Below are 18,775 nucleotides of genomic sequence, written 5' to 3' on the forward strand. Positions count from 1 at the left end.
GAGGCGGGGAAATAAGAATTCTCAGGATGGATAAAAGTCCGTGGGTCAATCGAGTCCGGCGGAACGCGGAGGTAACAGGCAACAAACTGTCGGGCAAGTTTCCAGACGTCACTGGTGGCAGCACAAGTCAGTTGGTGGACATCGTCATCCACGAGGTGGCAAATGGAACAAAGTGGAGAGTCCTGTAGTCCGATGGCGTGAAGGCGATGGTTTGTGGCGAATTTTTCATTTGCGACTTGGTACCATGTTGCCCGGACGTTGGAGGGAAGAAAAGGCTGGTGGATGTGACGCCAAACCGTTGGCCACCGCGTGGACGGATGTCTCAGTTCGATATTGTTGCTGGATATGGAACGAAGGAGTGGGGTGTAAAAATCTTTAGGTCGAGGAGAAAGCGTGGTCGGTAAGTGTGTGTGAGCATAACTGAAGTCGACGATGAAATCAGAAATGTGGGTCAAATGGTGCTTGATGTGTCCGACTGGTACTGGTGGTGTTATGGTCGCGGGCACAAGAATTTCCAGCAAGCTGCGCGTAAGGGAGGTGCTCCCGTGCCACTGCTTGTGCATGGTGGACATGTACAAGGACGCCGCCCGGAGTCGCACATTGACAAGGCCGAGGCCTCCTGCTCGCGGGGGAAGGGTGAGCGTGTCGCAGCGGACCTTAAAGATCGTACCGGCCGTAAGGAAGTATCCGAGGGCAGCCTGGAGGCTGCGTCCAATAGTTGATGGCAGCGGGAGGACCTGTGCGATGTGGACCATTTTGGCCGCCACATGTTGATTGAGGTATTGGACACGTTGTAAAGAATCGAGTCGTCGGAGAAGATTATGTCGCACCGTCGTGCGGATAGTTTGGAGTGCACGCCGAAAATTGATGGCAGCGGAGCGGCGCACGGTGGAGGTGAAAATGATGCCAAGATATCGTAGTTGTTGTACACACGGGAGAGGTGCTAAGTCGTCGTGTGAGAGGCCGTGTCCAATGGGCATCGCCGCGGATTTAGCCACATTCATGTTACTGCCCGCTGCAGTGCCGTACGTTGATATCAAATCAAGTACCGTGTGCGTTTCACTCCGTGAGCGGATCAAGAGGAGGAGGTCGTCCGCATACGCACGACATCGAAAACTGTGCTGTCGCAAAGTGAGACCAGAAAGGTGGCTCGTCAGACTCCCGATGAGTGGCTCCAGGCTTATGGCATACAGTAGGGTCGAAAGTGGGCAGCCTTGCCGTACGGAACGCCGGATCGCCACTGGTCCCGCCACACGGCCGTTAACCTGAATCAGAGATTCGGCGGTGCCGTACAGGCGCCGGATCACGTCGATAAAGGTTGGTGGAAAACCCATGCGGTTCATCACTGAGAACAGAAAAAGATGCCGCAATTTGTCGAATGCACTGTCAAAATCAATGGCAACCACGGCTGCGCGGAGTCGGCACGCCGCTGCCAGTGCAATTAAATCGCGACATTCGCCTGTGGCCGTTTGTATATTAACTGAGCCGCCCGGAGTTGTCTGTTCCGGGGATAGAATGCTAGGCAGGATCTTGCGGCACCGCGTTGCCAGTAGGCGTGTAAAAATTTTACAGTCTGCGTTAAGCAGAGTCAGGGGACGGTAATGTGCTGTCGTCACACCTGGTGTCGGTTTGTGGATGGGTATAATAATTCCCGTGACGAAGGACGGCGGTACGGCGTTCCCCATCGTCAGCAGTTCATTAAACATCTTTGTCCACCGTGACGCCATTAGTGTGAAGAAAGCGCGATAAAATTCTATCGGCAATCCGTCGACACCAGGTGACTTATTCAGAGCACCTTTTTTGATTGCATCGTGGATTTCGTCACGCATAATGGGCTCCATCAGCTCGTCCGCTTCGTCGCTGGTGAGGGTGCGAGTTACGTGTGGTAACACAGACTCCTCAGGGTGGTTGTTGGTAGTCTCCTCCTGGTACATTGTGCGGTAGTGGTCGACAAAGGCACTGACGATTTCGGCCTGGCAAGTGACGTGCTGGCCGCGACAGGTGGTGATCTCGGTGATGAGTTGTCGTCGTCGATGTTTCCTATCGGAGGCGATATGATGCATGGTCGGATGTTCTTGTTCCGCCGAATCTTGACGTCGGGTTCGCACCATAGCCCCCTGCAGTCTACGGCGTGTCAAAGTTACAATTTGCGCCTTAATTCTGCTGCGTTCCCTCTGGGTGTCGGGGGTGGGCGGTTGGGCGTCCAGGTCGCGGAGAACGGCGTAGAAATAGTCGGTAGTGTGCCGGCGCCACATAGCAACTTCCTTTCCATACTGAATCAAAGTACGTCGAATGGCAGGTTTGGCACATTCTAGCCACCAGGTCAAGGTCGTGCCGTATTTAGGTAAGCGTCGTTCACAGGTGGCCCATGTCTCGGTAACACGTTGAAGACATTCGGGATCATGAAGATGGGAGGTGTTTAGCTTCCACGGTGCACGACTACGCCAGACCACTTGCTTGGGGAAGAGAATGGTGCAGATGTAGGCACAGTGGTCCGAAAAGGCCAGGGGCCAAAGTTCTGCACCTTGGACTGCAGGCGTGAGTTCCCGAGAGACGTAAATTCTATCAAGGCGGCTCGCGGAGTGACTCGTCTGGTAAGTATGTCCAGGCGCGTCGCCGTGCCGAACTTCCCAAGTGTCGCGGAGCAACAGATCTCGGACGACAAGACGCAGTTCTTGACAGGTGTTGTAGTGGGGCACTTGATCTTTAGGGTGCAAGACACAATTAAAATCACCCCCAAGCAAGTAATGGTCGCAGCGTCCAAGAAACAAAGGAGCAATGTCTTCTGAATAGAAGAGTGCCCTGTCGCGTCTGCGGGTGGAGCCTGACGGAGCGTAAATGTTGACGATACGGGTCCCCATGACGGTAACGGCCATGCCTCTGGCAGATGGAAGGTATGTGATATCGGCCACTGGAATGCCTTCTCTGGCGTAGATGGCTACGCCGCGTCCCAAGTGGTCACCAGGAGAAGGATAAGTGTTATATCCCGCGACGGCTGGAAGTGTAGCCAGGTGTACTTCCTGTAGTAGTGCGATATCGACGTCCGACGCCCATATCATCTCTCGCAGCAGTTGAAGTTTCACGGGTGAGCTAATGGTGTTAGTGTTGATCGTCGCTATTCGGTAGGTTTGGAGCCGTACCCCGCCGTGGAGGGGAACTCCACCGGCGGAGGATGAAGAGGGACGAGGCAACGGTGAGTCGTGCAGTACGCCACCCGACGGCGTTATCAGCGGCGTAACGATGCTTCCGTCTGGGGTAACTCTGTCCCCAGCGTGCGGTCCGGGTCCTCATCGACGTCCTCACTCCACACCATTGAAGGCGTTGTCGTTGTGATGGTCGTACGTTCCACTTCGGTCGTAGGGGCAGAGGACGTCTCGGCGACAGTCGCATCTGTGGAGTCCATTGGTTCAGGAGCACCTGAGCGAGCCAGTAGAGTAGGCATCGACGTATCCACAGTCGGCGTCATGTTGTCGTCATGCGTATCGTCGTGTAGGTTCTCCGAGGCCTCGTCGGGTCGGACGGCCTCTGGAGCATCGGGGGGTGGTGATCCGTCTCGTTCCGAGACCGTACGGCGCCTCCTCTTGCGCCTCTTAGGTGAACGTTGTTTGCGGGTTCGCCCCTCCGTGTCGGAAGACGGGAGGGAGTCGCGTCGCTCTGAGAGGAAAGCCGCCGCGGGAACGTCAAATGAAGGGGCGTCCATATGTTCAGGCGGGTGGGTGTCGGAAGTCGTCGCTGTTGGTAGTGGCGCCGGAGTAGCGTCAGGCTTTGAGCGCGACGCGTCGGCCCCAGCGGTATCCGTAGCAGCTGGAAGGGTCACCGGTGCATGGTCCGATGGGCGGCGGCCGGTGGGAGGAGAAGAGAGCGCCGAGGCGTAGGTGATCGGTAAAACCGTCGTCGGAGCCGGAGGTGCCACGGTAGCGGCTGGCAATTGGGTGATTCGTCGCTGAAGACACTCAGATCTGAGGTGGCCTTCTTTGCCGCACCCGGAACAGGTCTTGGGTTGGCCGTCGTATATGACAACCGCGCGGCACCCGCTAATTTGCAGGTAAGATGGCACGTGGCGATGGAGGTCTATGGTGATCTGCCGTACACCGTTAAGAACGGGGTACGTTTGGAATTGCGCCCAGCGTTCGGCAGTGTGGCCATGTACAGTGCCATAGGGGCGGAAAGCCGCGATAACGTCTTCCGCTGGAAGCTCGAACGGGAGTTCGAAAACTCGTATGGTGCGCATTCCTAAGCCGGCATGGTCGACAGTGACTGCTCCGACATTGCCGTCAGCGTGGCAAAAGCGTAATCCATGGTTGGTGTCACGAAGTATTCTTTCACATACCGCGTCATTGACGACTTTGACGTACACAGTACTGCTCAATATGGACAAATGGATGCCCAAGATGTCAGAAGCTGGGATCTTAGCAACGTCGCGTAGGAAGCGTTCCACTTCCAAGGCCTTTGGTCGTGCGTAGTCGTTGCAGAAGTTGAAACGTAAAGTTGATTTTCGAAAACGGTTGGCCATGATTCTAGTGCACGTAAGCGACACGTAAGTGACGGCCGCTGAAATGTAAACAACAGCGAGCGCGCGCGCTCCGCAGGCGGAAATAACAACACGTCCGTACTGCACGGCGGCGAAAGCCGGACTGTCGCTCGGCTACTCCGGCCGGCTAACTCTACAAGCAATAATTGTTTTGATTTTAGAGGTGAACAGTGCATGCAGCATTCATTCTAGGATATAACCATGCCTTACCGATGAGTGCATACTCCTGTTGAAGAGCTTCAGCCATTTGAACGAGGGTCCGATTGTAGGCCTGCGGTATGCTCGACGGATGTATTGATGGGTTTCTGCACATGTTGGGCCAAATATGGTGGTCGCTGCTTTCAGTACTTGTCTGTGGAACATTCCACACCTACAGACGAGGTTTTGACCGTCCGGCGTAATACAACACACGTCTTGATCGGTGCATTATATAAGCTGTGGTCGTCGAGTGAACATCATTCAGAGGCAAAGTCTGCGAACATGATGCAACTACTCTAACATCAGGGACCACTGGGAACGATCTGGCTACTGCAGGACTAAGAACGCGTGTGAATCTGGCTAGGCTATCTCTGCGAGCGAGACACTGACGATCTTCACTACTCTAGCTCCTTGAAAGAGACGACAGGAGAGAGTAACGGAGCTCTGTTGGCTTCATTGATGAGGGTAGGTTCTGTCTGTATGCGAGCTATCGACTTACAGATGTGTGGTGTAGATCTCTTGAGGGCGTATTCTACTCTACAGGCTACCACGCCAAAGCTACTACTATTTCTTCGACAGGAAGGTGATTTGTTGGATACGAATTCTTACCTAATGGTAAGGAGAGGTGAGCTGCAGAGTGGTGTGGCAGCTGTCACAGTAGAGAAGCCGGAAAGGATTAAAAATGTTTAGCGACGAAGTTAACGCAGTATATAGAAGATTTACTTAACTTGTATTTCTCCAAGTATACGAAGTCTCATTACAAAGAAAGCAGCAAGAAATAGAACCCAGCCCATACAAAAGCAACAAAAGGAAGCTCCCTGAACTAAAGTTGTAGGACCTGCCACTAGGAGGCGTCTACGTAGTATTACGTGACAAAAGGTCTCTGAGTGCAAGTGGGCCGTCTGGCTGCTGCCGGCCCTCGTATATCGCGGCGGCACAGGGCGTTCGTGGTAAGGAGCCACTAGAGGCGTGGCTCGGTGGGCGTGCACCATTGGGTTCGCCGAATCCTGCACGACTGCTGTCGGTGTCTGATGGAAACTTGCAATTCCGTTGTCAACTTTGACGCCCATGGGGTGGTATCGCTACGTCAAACAACATGATTTGCTTTTTTCAGCAAGACAATGCTCATCGACATACGCCTGCTGCGACCCAATCGTGGTGTGCAACTACCGTGGACAGCAAGATCACCAGATCTTACACCATCTAAACGTGTGTAGGACATGGTGAAGCTGGAGTTTACTCCAGGACATGCAAGAACCATTGCTGAATTGCAACAAAAGGCGCAAGGTCCTTGGAACAACCTTTCGTTTCTCTGTGCACTACATTGAAAAATATCATAGTATCATAGTCGATGGTGATTAGTGGACAGTCATTTATAACAACAGCAGGAAAGACCAGTAAGCAATCTCTTTCATGTAAAGAAATATTAGGTTTCCCATTACAGCTCATCGAAGTTATCGCTGTTATTTATTTCAAGGATTTTTAATGATCCTAGACACACTCAACGAAAATTTATTTTCCAGACACATGTTTTTACTCTTGCGTACATTCACTATTGTAGAATGTTCGCCAGCAGCTATGTGCTATTAGTAACAACTTCAGTTATAGTCAATAAAAGTTTTTTGTGTTTGTGACCGCATTGTCTATACGCAAAATTACCGACAGTTCGACCTTTGTTGCAAGTGACCTTCTTCAGGGTGTTTTTGCTTACAACCCGGAGAAGGTCACTTGCAACAGCGACCGAAACGTCGGTAATTTTACATTTTGACAATGCGGTCACAAATCCAGAAAAATTTTATTGACTGTGACAATGGCCGCGGAAGCCTACTTTTATATTTAAACTTCCATTATATTAGTCAAAAACTGGAGCGGCCTTCAGCTGGAGGGTTAAAACTTTTCCAGAGAGATGTACAAAAACCTCACTTTGCTAGATTAGGAACAAAAGAAGCGATTTGGACTACCGTATATTTTGAGGTAAAAACATCTACTCTTGCTCTTCTGATAAAATATCGTCAGATTTGAATCGCAAGTAACTAATGATACGTAAGCTATAGTTGATTGTTTTGCTAGTGACGTTATCGTACCATTGTAGGTGTGCGCGCGTGATGGTTACGAAATGGCAAAGTGTAAATTTATAAATTGGTGTAGGGTGGAAGCGCGTATAGCTAATTAATTCATTCGTGTGTCACTATGGAGAGCTTGCGGAGATCTACGACGATCCAAAGTGAGACAAAAATATTCGCCTGGATATAAGCGAAAATTGGAATTAAACTGAATAATTACTGAATTATGAAAGATGTCGTCTCACGTGACTCGTAAGTATTCTCGGAATTATAGAAAACGCAAGTCGGAGGAAAGGTCGCCGTCAAAGGAATCCAGAATGCTAGAAGTCCAAAGTCCAAAGCCGAGCGAACGAGAGACGTACGGCAGTGTCGAAAGGAAATTGAAAATTATAAAATAATGAGAGACGTCATTCCATATGACTCGTAAATATGGCCGGAATTTTGTAACGCAAGTCAAACGAAAAATCCCACCAGAAGGAATCCAAAAAGCATAAATAAGCCCAGTAATGAGCGATGCGAGAAGTACGGCAACGTCGAGTAGGAAATGAAAATACGGCGCAAAGCGGTCGCGGAGCTGGCGAGTCGGGTGAACTGCGGCCAGTGACTGCCCAGACTTGCGATTTGTTGATTTGTCTGTTCTGTAAACATTGGTCTGCTCTTTGTACATACCACATTAAAGATATTCGTTAATAGAATGATTACATATTGTTATGGAATATTCGTTATATTATCCCGACATCTTTACAAAAAAAAAAAAAAAAAAAAAACACGACAGCGCGGACTCGAATCGCATACAAAAATTTTTTCGCCTTCTTGCTTCAGTCTCACGGTAGAAATAAGACAAAAATAACTGTTCTCGTCCGACTGTTTGTTGACACTGTATGTAGGCAGTGAGACCTCTCTTTATACATAAGGTCACATATCAAAAGCTTTTATCAATTATAATGAGAAGTATGAATCAAATTCCGTAAAGCAGTTCTCTACTTTTTTTAGCTTAGCACTAGCAGAGTGCAGGGCCTGACCGGATGTTTTTTGCAACGAATAATTCAACATCAATAAAACGGGAGGTGAAGCTTTAATTTCAACGGAAGTCCGATTGACTGCAAGCAGAACAGGTGTCCAGTGCCTCTAGAAACGAGTCGCATCACAATTGCTACCTAAAACAAAATCGATAGCACTGATTTACAGGACCACATGTAGGTGCAGACATGAACAGCAACCTCGACGTATGTATATGGTGGACCAGAAATCTACTGACAAACTTAAATGGTGGTTTAGGGATTTTCTTCTGAATATTTTGGTATAAAGGCCAGTCACAAAAACTGACAATGGCCAGGAAAGTGGTGTGCTGACCACATGCCCCTCCATGTCTGAGTCCAATGACGCCTATCGGCTAAGGATAACACGGTGGTCGGTGTGTACCGTCGAGCCTTCCGCGGCCCGTTAGGGTTGAGTTCTTCTCGTACAAACGAGCTGTGGTCTCCAGCGGTTTGTTACAGATTAAAAAAGGTAACTATGGTTTATTAAATGTATTACCACGATCATACCAGTGAACATGTCTTTATTTCTATTGCCAAAACATAAAATACAGAGTAACACAACACTTAGACTTACACCTCTATCACAGTGTGTTCAATCTGTTACGTCAGAGACGCCTTTTACTAAGGTTTGAAGGTCCTCTTGATGCCTTTCCGCGTTTGCTATTTAAAAGTTGGGTTGTTTAGAGAATCAGCCCAATGTTATGTCAGTGTAGAGATCAGTACCTAACAAATGCAGAACTGTTCCTTTACGGGTATTATTAAAAACGTCGACATCCATGACCAAGGTGTTAGGCACTCAAAAATAGTTCAAATGACTCTAAGCACTACGGGACTTAACATCTGAGGTCATCAGTCCCCTAGACGTGCAACTACTTGAACCTAACTAACCTAAGGACATCACACACATCCATACCCGAGGCAGGATTCGAACCTGCGATAGTAGCAGCAGCGCGGTTCCAGACTAAAGCACCTAGAACCGCACGGTCACAGCGGCCGGCGCACTAAAAAATTCCAGGCGTCTGTCGTACTACTTTCGCAGCTGCGATCATCCTACGAACTAGTTGTCAATGCATGGGCCCCAGCTGGAGTCTCATAAATAGGCCCTTCACATGCACAAGAAGAAGCCCATTGTCATTTTTGGTGACCGACAAAATTCAGAAATTGATGAGTAATGAGAGATTGTTCCACTCTCGCTTAAAAAAAATGACTCGCAAATGACGCCAGGAAATTGGTAGAAACAGAATACGCATAGCGTATAACAGCTAGCGCCACCGTAACTTAGTAAAAGATCTTGCCCAAAACTGGAGAAAATTCTTCTTAATCAACTAATGTGACATACAAGGGTGAAAATATTAGCTTTCGTATGAGTCTTTAAAACATGTTAAACAGCAACCAACACATCACACAAGAAGTCTGAAATCGAACGTTTGGGGATATGGTATAGTTACTGGGAAGATGACAGGTGATCGTAGTAAGTCAAATATTCTTTTCAGATCCAAAGACGGCAAGTTACATTTTGCCGAAACCGGTCATCAAATATAAAATATGATCAGTGATTTCAACTGTAAAAGTTTTTATCTCTATTTTTCAAATATCAAAGTGTTGCTTGTAGTGTGTCTCTCATGTGAGTATCCCATTCGTAATAGAGCTCGATACGGAGCTCAGCAAATACTCGAAATTTACTTTTGTTGTTCGAAAGTGATCCACGAATGGATTGTCGCTTAGAAGGACCATTTTGTTTGTAAGTGAGACTCGAATCCACATGTTTTTCTGCAGAAAATAACTTCCAACGTATGTGTTTTTATTTATTACTAGCTGTACCCGGCCACGCTTTTCTGTGGCCTAGTTTGGTTAAATGAAAAAAAAAGAGGAAACACATGATTCTAATAAGTATGGGAATAGTATATGTGTCCTGATCTCCTTCTCTTCCCTGTCTCTGTCCATCTCCCTCCTTTCTCTGTCCATCTCTCCTCCTCCTTCCACCCTCTCTCTGTCCATCACTCTTCCCACTCATTCTGTAAATCTTCTCTTCCGCCTCCTTTCCCACCATCTACTCGTGCCCCTCCTCTCTGCCTTTCTCTCAGTCCATCACATGCTCCACCACTTATCTCTCCCGCCTCTCTGTCCATCTCTGCCGTACCTCCTCTTCCTGTCCGTGTCATCCTTCCAATTCTATGCACGGATTCCCTCCCACACTTCTGTCCATCTCCTCTGCCCCTTTCTCTCCAACCTTGACTCTTGTTTTTTGTTACTGCCAATTCAGATTCTGTAGCAGTATTTTAATCATAACCTAATAACCCCTAAATACCTGTATGCTAACAGACAGTGGATATGTGTGTAAATGTGTATTACCCAAACGCGTAAAAATTTGAAGTATATGGGAAGTGTATGTCGAGTTCTTTGGTAACACCGTTTTCTATACATATTAAAGAATTAGGTACCTAAAAACACTCCCATATTAGAATTGAACGTTGTATCCAAATTTCAAAGCAATTGGTCAAGCACTTTCGGAGATTGACGATTTTGAGCAAAATGTTTTCCCTTTTATTGTCACATATGTTCGCAGCTCGTGGTCTTGCGGTAGCGTTCTCGATTCCCGCGCATGGGGACCCGGGTTCGATTCCCGGCGGGGTCAGGGTTCTTTTCCTGCCTCGAGAGGACTGGGTGTTGTTGTGTCGTCTTTATCATCATCATTCATCTCCACTACGGTCGGAGGAAGGCAATGGCAAACCACCTCCGCTAGGACCTTGCCTTGCGGGTCTCCCGCATCGTCCCCTACGCTCCTCGGAATATGGGACCTCATCATCACTTCACATATCTCAGATGGCGTTCTAGTAGCTATATAAAACGCTTGAGTATTCGAATGCAACGTTGTGTTAGAATTTCAAAGCAAATGGTCAAGAAATTTCGGTGATCAACGATTTTGAACAAAGGATCACTTACATTTTTGTTTATGTAGATTGAATTCTTAATTCATTTATAATTCCATAGTATGAATGTCAGTGCCAGTACCCCTCCGAAAAATCTCAGTAGATGGCAATCTGAAAACGGCGCCACTAGAATTTTCCCAGGGGCGTGTGGACACAGCAGCACTGCTATCGCCGCATCAGGTGTCATGTCACTTGTGTGGCATCACTTCAGCTGTTTGTATGAACGTGTCTTAAACTACCAAGCAAACGGCAGTAAACACACGTCAGATGTTTCGCCGACACGGGAAATACGCATTGGAATCTGCTTGGGGGTGGCGCCCCAGTAACGGCCGCGTGTTAGGATTCCTGGCATGACCCGGTGGGGGCGGTGACCGCTGCATGAAATACGAGCCGCCTGCAGGATCGCCGGGTAAATACGCGCCACAAAAGGGACGCCGAGACGCGAGACAAAGGGCGGCCCGCTGGCCTGGAGGAGGCACCGCCCCAGGCGGCCGGGCCGCCGAGGTGGGCAGCCACGGCAAAGTGTTAGCTGGCTGCGCGTCAGTCGCGCTCGTCTGACGTTATGCCGGCAGGTGTCAGGTTAAGGTCGACTCAACCCTGACGGAACGGAACGTCAGAACATTACACAATACATTCACACAGAATGTCGGCGGAACAGGAAGGGACGGAATTGGAGGTCCCATGTGGGGAAGAAAGTTTTGTCGTTGAAGGTGGCACTGAATGCTAACCCCGGAAGTTAACCTATTCTCACCGAGCTCACTCGTGTTACACCTCAAGATTCGTGACTTTACGTTTCATTATTTTAATGTTCTTTTCGTGGTACACTGCGAAAGTTCCCTGACGACTTCCAGAACTGAAACCACATAAGAAGTGAAAATAGATTGAGGTTTGACTGTACCTGAACAATGAGAAGACGTAAACAGTACGTCTTTTTGAGACTAGTTAGATGTGGTCGGCCCCGAATCCCTCTCCTGTCTTCTTCGTCTGTGAGTAGCACTTGCACACACGTCTTCAATTACTTGCTGAATATTTTCCAATTTCTGTCGCCCTCTTCCGTTTTCACGTTCTTTGGCTCCTTCTACTACCAGAGAGGTCATTCCCTGACGTCTTAACACACCTCCTGTCATCCCCTCCCTTCTTGTTGTCGATGTTTTCCACACGTTGCTCCTCTCTCCAACCACTTCATTCCTTAACACTCCATCATTTTTCGGTCAGTCCAGGATTGACGCCCATACCATCCTGTCCTCTGAACGTCCATTCGCAGAAATTTATTCCTCTAATTAAGGCCAATCTTTGGTATTATGTTATGTTAACCGGGGAACTAGAAGCGACGGAGAGGCTCCGTCCCCGCCGCAGCCGCAGTTGTCCGCAACCCCACGACGACTACCGCAGTCCACTTCACCCCTCCGCCGCCCCACACCGAACCCAGGGTTATTGTGCGGTTCGGCCCCTGGTGGACCCCCAGGGAGCGTCTCACATCAGACGAGTGTAACCCCTATGTTTGCGTGGTAGAGTAATGGTGGTGTACGCGTACGTGGAGAACTTGAGGCGGAATAAGGGGAACCAGCCCGCATTCGCCGAGGCAGATGGAAAACCGCCTAAAACCATCCACAGACTGGCCGGCTCACCGGACCTCGACACAAAAACGCCGGGCGGATTCGTGCCCGGGACCAGGCGCTCCTTCCCGCTCGGAAACCCGTGCGTTAGACCGCACGGCCAACAGGGTGGGCATCGTTGATATTAGTAGACTTCTTTTGGTCAGGAATGCTTCTTGCTTCTCTGCTTTTTATATGCTCTTGCTTTCTCCATCATGTGTTTTTTCCTTCCAAAGTAGCACAATTTTTTCATATATTTTGCGATTTCTAATTTTGGTTACTTTGTCGATAGTCTAATTTTTTATATTCATTACGTCCGCATTCCTTCAGTTTACTCTCAATCCACAGTTTGTTATTATTAGACCATTCCATGCAACGAGTGCTGCAGTCCGTCCTTTTGTTCACTCAGCACTACTACGTTATCAGCAATTTTAATCCTACCCCTGAAACTTTCTATTATTTCTGTCATTGCTTCTTCGGTGGACAGACTGAACAGAGAGGTCGAAAGGTTGCATCCTTTCCTTACATCCTTTTTAATCTGAGCATTTCTTTATTTAGTTGCATTAAATTAACATTTTTGTGGATAGTGAAAAGGTCACTTCATCCGTTCTTGGCGTAAAAAGAACAAAAAGCTTATTAGCCAAAATGTCATGTCTTGAAGGGAAAATTAGAGCTTTTTATGTTGTTTGCTAATATTAAAAAATAAAAAACCAATGGATTAGGTAAAGAGCAGTTATGTATTGCTTTTTAATATTTTTAAATATGTTTGTATGTTCTCTCGTAGATAAATTTCGATATTATGAAATGGCTGGATGACACTTTTCGTGCTTTCCTATTCATCAGTTTATGATACATTGTTTACGAAAGAAACATTTGTTACGAACTTTGCATAGGCCAGTAATTAGCACAGCTAGTTCCTTAATTCAGGTACATTTAAATTTTTGTATCACTGATCATGTCTCATTATTTAAATGACGTTACATTGACGTTTCATTTAGTTTGAACGCACCACTGTTTGACAGTGACGTCGGCTAGCTGCAGGAGCTGGTACCCGCAGCTTCAACCGTCTGTATCGTGTTTGCTGACGCTTCCCGACGTGGTTTCCCAGCCTCAGTTCGTTCCGCAAGAAGCCCTTTCAGCCCCTCTAAGTATGTTGATATCGTTTTGCAACGATATAGAGAGCCGCGGGAAAAACTAAAGCTGAAAACTGCAGTCTGAGTCGTACTTTCTAGCCAATCATCAATAAATATATTTTATAAGAACACAAAATTACTGCTTCAGTTCTGCTTACTTCCTGTTAAGTTTCATACACGACATTTTTGAAGTCGTAAGTATGTCATTATTGTTGGTCTAATAGCATAAAAGTATTTTTCCCCTGCAGAACATCGTTCCTATTTACTGTCTACATTATGTATTAGACACATTAATATTTAAAGACTGCTAAAGGCTGCTGAAATGTTGCCTGGTTCCAGATGAATTTCGAACCACATCGCAGTATACCACCGAGCAATTAGAGGCAGCTCAATGAAAAGTCTCCCCATTGCGTGGTTCTGGGAACCTGTTACGTCGCAGGACATAATCCATCGTCTGTGGAGAGTCCGAGATGAGACGGCAGTAGATACTTCAGAGGGAAATAGTAAAGGAATTCTCTCGCGCACAGAAATTCCGGAATTGCGAACGCCAACGTCAAACGTATCACAGGACAGCGCCTTTACAACTGAGATATTAATTTGCAGAGTTATACTGGGAAACAGCAAAGACGGCACTTGGTCAGATTCTACAAAGTGAATGTACCATTCACTTACTGAAATGCCTTTGCATTGGACGTGTACGAAACGGAAGTACCGTAACTTTCATAGAGGAAATAGCGCTTCCCAGCATTTTTATTTTCATCCGCCTGAATCGTTGTGCGATCCAGAGAAATGGTACAGTTCATTCGGACAGGCTTTACTCTCTAGGCAAACACGTAGCGAATGGTAAAGCAAATGAAGTCAAGAAAGATATACGAGAGGACAGCCATTGTTACTATCAAGAAAATATCCAGGACAACTTGGTTGCACTGCTCCAAGGAGAAACGATAAAAATGGAGCTATTTCGTATTAAAGGCACAGTTGACAATCATTTGGAACAAATCTTACAACAAAAAAGTGCTGTGTATCTTCTAAGACAGACGTAATAGAAAGAACTTTCTATCGCAGGCAGCCATAGCCGTTAAACGTCATAATGAATGGAAGCAAAATGAACCACAATTTAGCTGTAGTCAGCGATTTTTTGACTGTCACGACCGGTTTCGCTGCCTTGAAACAGCACCACGTCACCCGCGGATTCTGTTTTACTGCAGCGAAACCGGTTGGGTATAAGGAAATCACCATATACAGCTGTCTGGCGGTTTGTTTACTCCTAATCATTACGCAATAAAAAGAAGTCTGCCTAATATTGCATTTACTAATTCCGAGGATAGTAATGAAAACCCAGACCACCATCACGACATTTGTGAATCTAGAGAGAGGAATGGTGTTATAAATACTGAACGCAATAACAGCCAAAGTCAGCCAGCTGATTAAAGTAAAATGTATTATTAAAATGTTTTAAGTCACAACAACTGAATGGAATATGTCAGATTCCTCTCGTATATCTTTCTTGATATCATTTGCTTTACCGTTCGCTACGTGTTTGCCTAGATAGTAAAGCCTCTCCGTATGAAGTGTGTCATTGTAATCTTTAGGTTTTCATGGTCAATGAATAACTGGTATGAGCTCGCACTCCTTACATTTTTCCCAAGCCAGCTAACATGGCAGTACATTTTCGCAGCGGCTAACAAAAAGAGAGTAGTTGAATAAGGTAACATAAGATTGTACTGGCGTATAATTCGCTATTGCACTCTGACTGAGGCATCCTCTTGCTGTGAGGACAGATTGAGATTAATTTCCGGTTGTTATTTCAATGTAAGCGAGTGCATATATCAGTTAGAGCAAATGTAGCTGCAGTCAGCCTAGAAGCAGCTCATTTTACTACTATTTCTATATACAGAATGTAACGGCTTTAAGGGCAGATGTTTCCATGTGTAGTATCTTAACATGCACCGACCTCATTGTTTTCGTTGTTACTTCTCTGCGTAGAACAGTGTTCCCACAAACACCGCACAAACTCACGTCCTGGTGTTTTCTGCACTGTCGTAACTGCACCACTAAGTCAGTCAGTTAGTATAGCCTAACCATTTTGTGTCCACACGTCCACTTCTCAACACCTGACCTGCTGCCCAGGGGAGTATAAGTATTAATGGCTTGCTATTGCGACATGTACTTGGAGGTAGTAACCTAGCTAAATGCGTACTACTCCTAATAACTGTTAGTCTACAAATGCAGCAAATACTGATGTAATATTGTTCAGTACACCGTCCACAGTCACCAATAAAAAATTGTTCAAATGTGTGTGAAATCTTATGGGAAACAGAGGATGACACGCGTAAAGCTGAAGTACTAAACACCTTTTTCCAAAGCTGTTTCACAGAGGAAGACCGCACTGCAGTTCCTTGTCTAAATCCTCGCACAAACTAAAAAATGGCTGACATCGAAATAAGTGTCCAAGGAATAGAAAAGCAACTGGAATCACTCAACAGAGGAAAGTCCACTGGACCTGACAGGATACCAATTCGATTCTACACAGAGTACGCGAAAGAACTTGCCCCCCTTCTAACAGCCGAGTACCGCAAGTCTCTACAGGAACGTAGGGTTCCAAATGATTGGAAAAGAGCACAGGTAGTCCCAGTCTACAAGAAGGGTCGTCGAGCAGATGCGCAAAACTATAGACCTATATCTCTGACGTCGATCTGTTGTAGAATTTTAGAGCATGTTTTTTGCTCGAGTATCATGTCGTTTTTGGAAACCCAGAATCTACTATGTAGGAATCAACATGGATTCCGGAAACAGCGATCGTGTGAGACCCAACTCGCTTTATTTGTTCATGAGACCCAGAAGATATTAGATACAGGCTCCCAAGTAGATGCTATTTTTCTTGACTTCCGGAAGGCGTTCGATACAGTTCCGCACTGTCGCCTGATAAACAAAGTAAGAGCCTACGGAATATCAGACTAGCTGTGTGGCTGGATTGAAGAGTTTTTAGCAAGCAGAACACAGCATGTTGTTATGAATGGAGAGACGTCTACAGACGTTAAAGTAACCTCTGGCGTGCCACAGGAGAGTGTTATGGGACCATTGCTTTTCACAATATATATAAATGACCTAGTAGATAGTGTCGGAAGTTCCATGCGGCTTTTCGCGGATGATGCTGTAGTATACAGAGAAGTTGCAGCATTAGAAAATTGTAGCGAAATGCAGGAAGATCTGCAGCGGATAGGCACTTGGTGCAGGGAGTGGCGATTGTCCCTTAACATAGACAAATGTAATGTATTGCGAATACATAGAAAGAAGGATCCTTTATTGTATGATTATATGATAGCGGAACAAACACTGGTAGCAGTTACTTCTGTAAAATATCTGGCAGTATGCGTGCGGAACGATATGAAGTGGAATGATCATATAAAATTAATTGTTGGTAAGGCGAGTACCAGGTTGAGATTCATTGGGAGAGTGCTTAGAAAATGTAGTCCATCAACAAAGGAGGTGGCTTACAAAACACTCGTTCGACCTATACTTGAGTATTGCTCATCAGTGTGGGATCCGTACCAGATCGGGTTGACGGAGGAGATAGAGAAGATCCAAAGAATAGCGGCGCGTTTCGTCACAGGGTTATTTGGTAACCGTGATAGCGTTACGGAGATGTTTAATAAACTCAAGTGGCAGACTCTGCAAGAGAGGCGCTCTGCATCGCGGTGTAGCTTGCTCGCCAGGTTTCGAGAGGGTGCGTTTCTGGATGAGGTATCGAATATATTGCTTCCCCCTACTTATACCTCCCGAGGAGATCACGAATGTAAAATTAGAGAGATTAGAGCGCGCACGGAGGCTTTCAGACAGTCGTTCTTCCCGCGAACCATACGCGACTGGTACAGGAAAGGGAGGTAATGACAGTGGCACGTAAAGTGCCCTCCGCCACACGCCGTTGGGTGGCTTGCGGAGTATAAATGTTGATGTAGATGTAGATGTAGACTTAACTGCTAAGGTCATCAGTCCCTAAGCTTACACACTACTAAACCTACATTATCCTAAGGACAAACACGCACACCCATGCCCGAGGGAGGACTCGAACCTCCGACGGGACCACCAATAAAAATAACTGTAATTATGCCTGTAATACATTGTATAATTAGGTGCTCCTCTTAACGTACAAGGAATAAACAAGTCAGGTTTTATAAAAATTATAGTATTTTGCGTATGTTGAAATGTTCGCCTGATAGGTTTCTCACTTGAGTCGCATCCCTTCGGAGTGACCGTTCTGTTAGTTCCTCAGACAACAGAGGCTCCTTCCACATAATATATACAGGCAGCAATGTGACACAGGCGGTCCCTCACTAGTCTTTGATTTTAAGCAGTTGGTAAACGCGTTAAATTTCGAGTTTGAATGTATTGAAGAAGTCAGATTTCAGTGGGGATAGTATTGGATGGTGCCTGCAATCCTGTAAACGCGTGCCTTTTTTTCGTGGGACATTAGTCTGATGAAGATATTTTTCAAAATTACTCAAACTGGAAGGGGAAAGCACAAATGTTCCTCTGGTCTCATAGGCTGACAACGAGCCTAGAGCTCTGTCTGGCTGCCAATATTACAGGATGGATTTTTCTCGTGGACATAACAGAAGAGATGGGAGTTCGGGTGGAAAATTTCATCTACTTTGATAAGTCAACAAATAGCCACGAGCCTTTGTTGGCTGACGCTGGCTTTTGGAGATCTTCTGTGCGATGGGACGCTAGTATTAAGGTAAGTGTTCTCGTTTGTGCCTTTGAAATTAACTGAGACTGGCGTCTTGTGAATTTTAGGTAGGTCAAGCTAATGTCAGATTTTGCTTGAAGCGGTAGCCTTGATTCTTATTTTAGTTACGTCAATAAGCGATTAGGGAGTGGATACTTATTACAGGGTATCGTGCCACCATATCATGCTCGTTACCTCGAAAAGTGCAAATATTAGTTTCTTTGCATCTCTTAACAGCACATCAACTTTTACCATGATAAAGTAGCTATTCCTGCCAAGTGATTTAAAGTTGATTCTGTCGCGAACTCTGGAGGTAATACCTCTATCGTACTACATTTCCTTGTACCTTGCGTTCCAGTCCTGTCTGTATTACGTGTACATATATGGCATTTTACTTTCAAGAAATCTGTTGCATTGCTACTCTACCAAGATAGACGATTTAATACGAATTCCCCCATTAACAGAGACTTTTCACAATGTTAAGAACATTGACAACGTAGAAGGAGGTATCTATATGCAACTGCAAAAAAACTTCATATAGGCATGTGGCAATGAT

Source organism: Schistocerca nitens, chromosome 2 (assembly GCF_023898315.1).
Source record: "Schistocerca nitens isolate TAMUIC-IGC-003100 chromosome 2, iqSchNite1.1, whole genome shotgun sequence".
Classification (NCBI taxonomy): Eukaryota; Metazoa; Arthropoda; class Insecta; order Orthoptera; family Acrididae; genus Schistocerca; species Schistocerca nitens.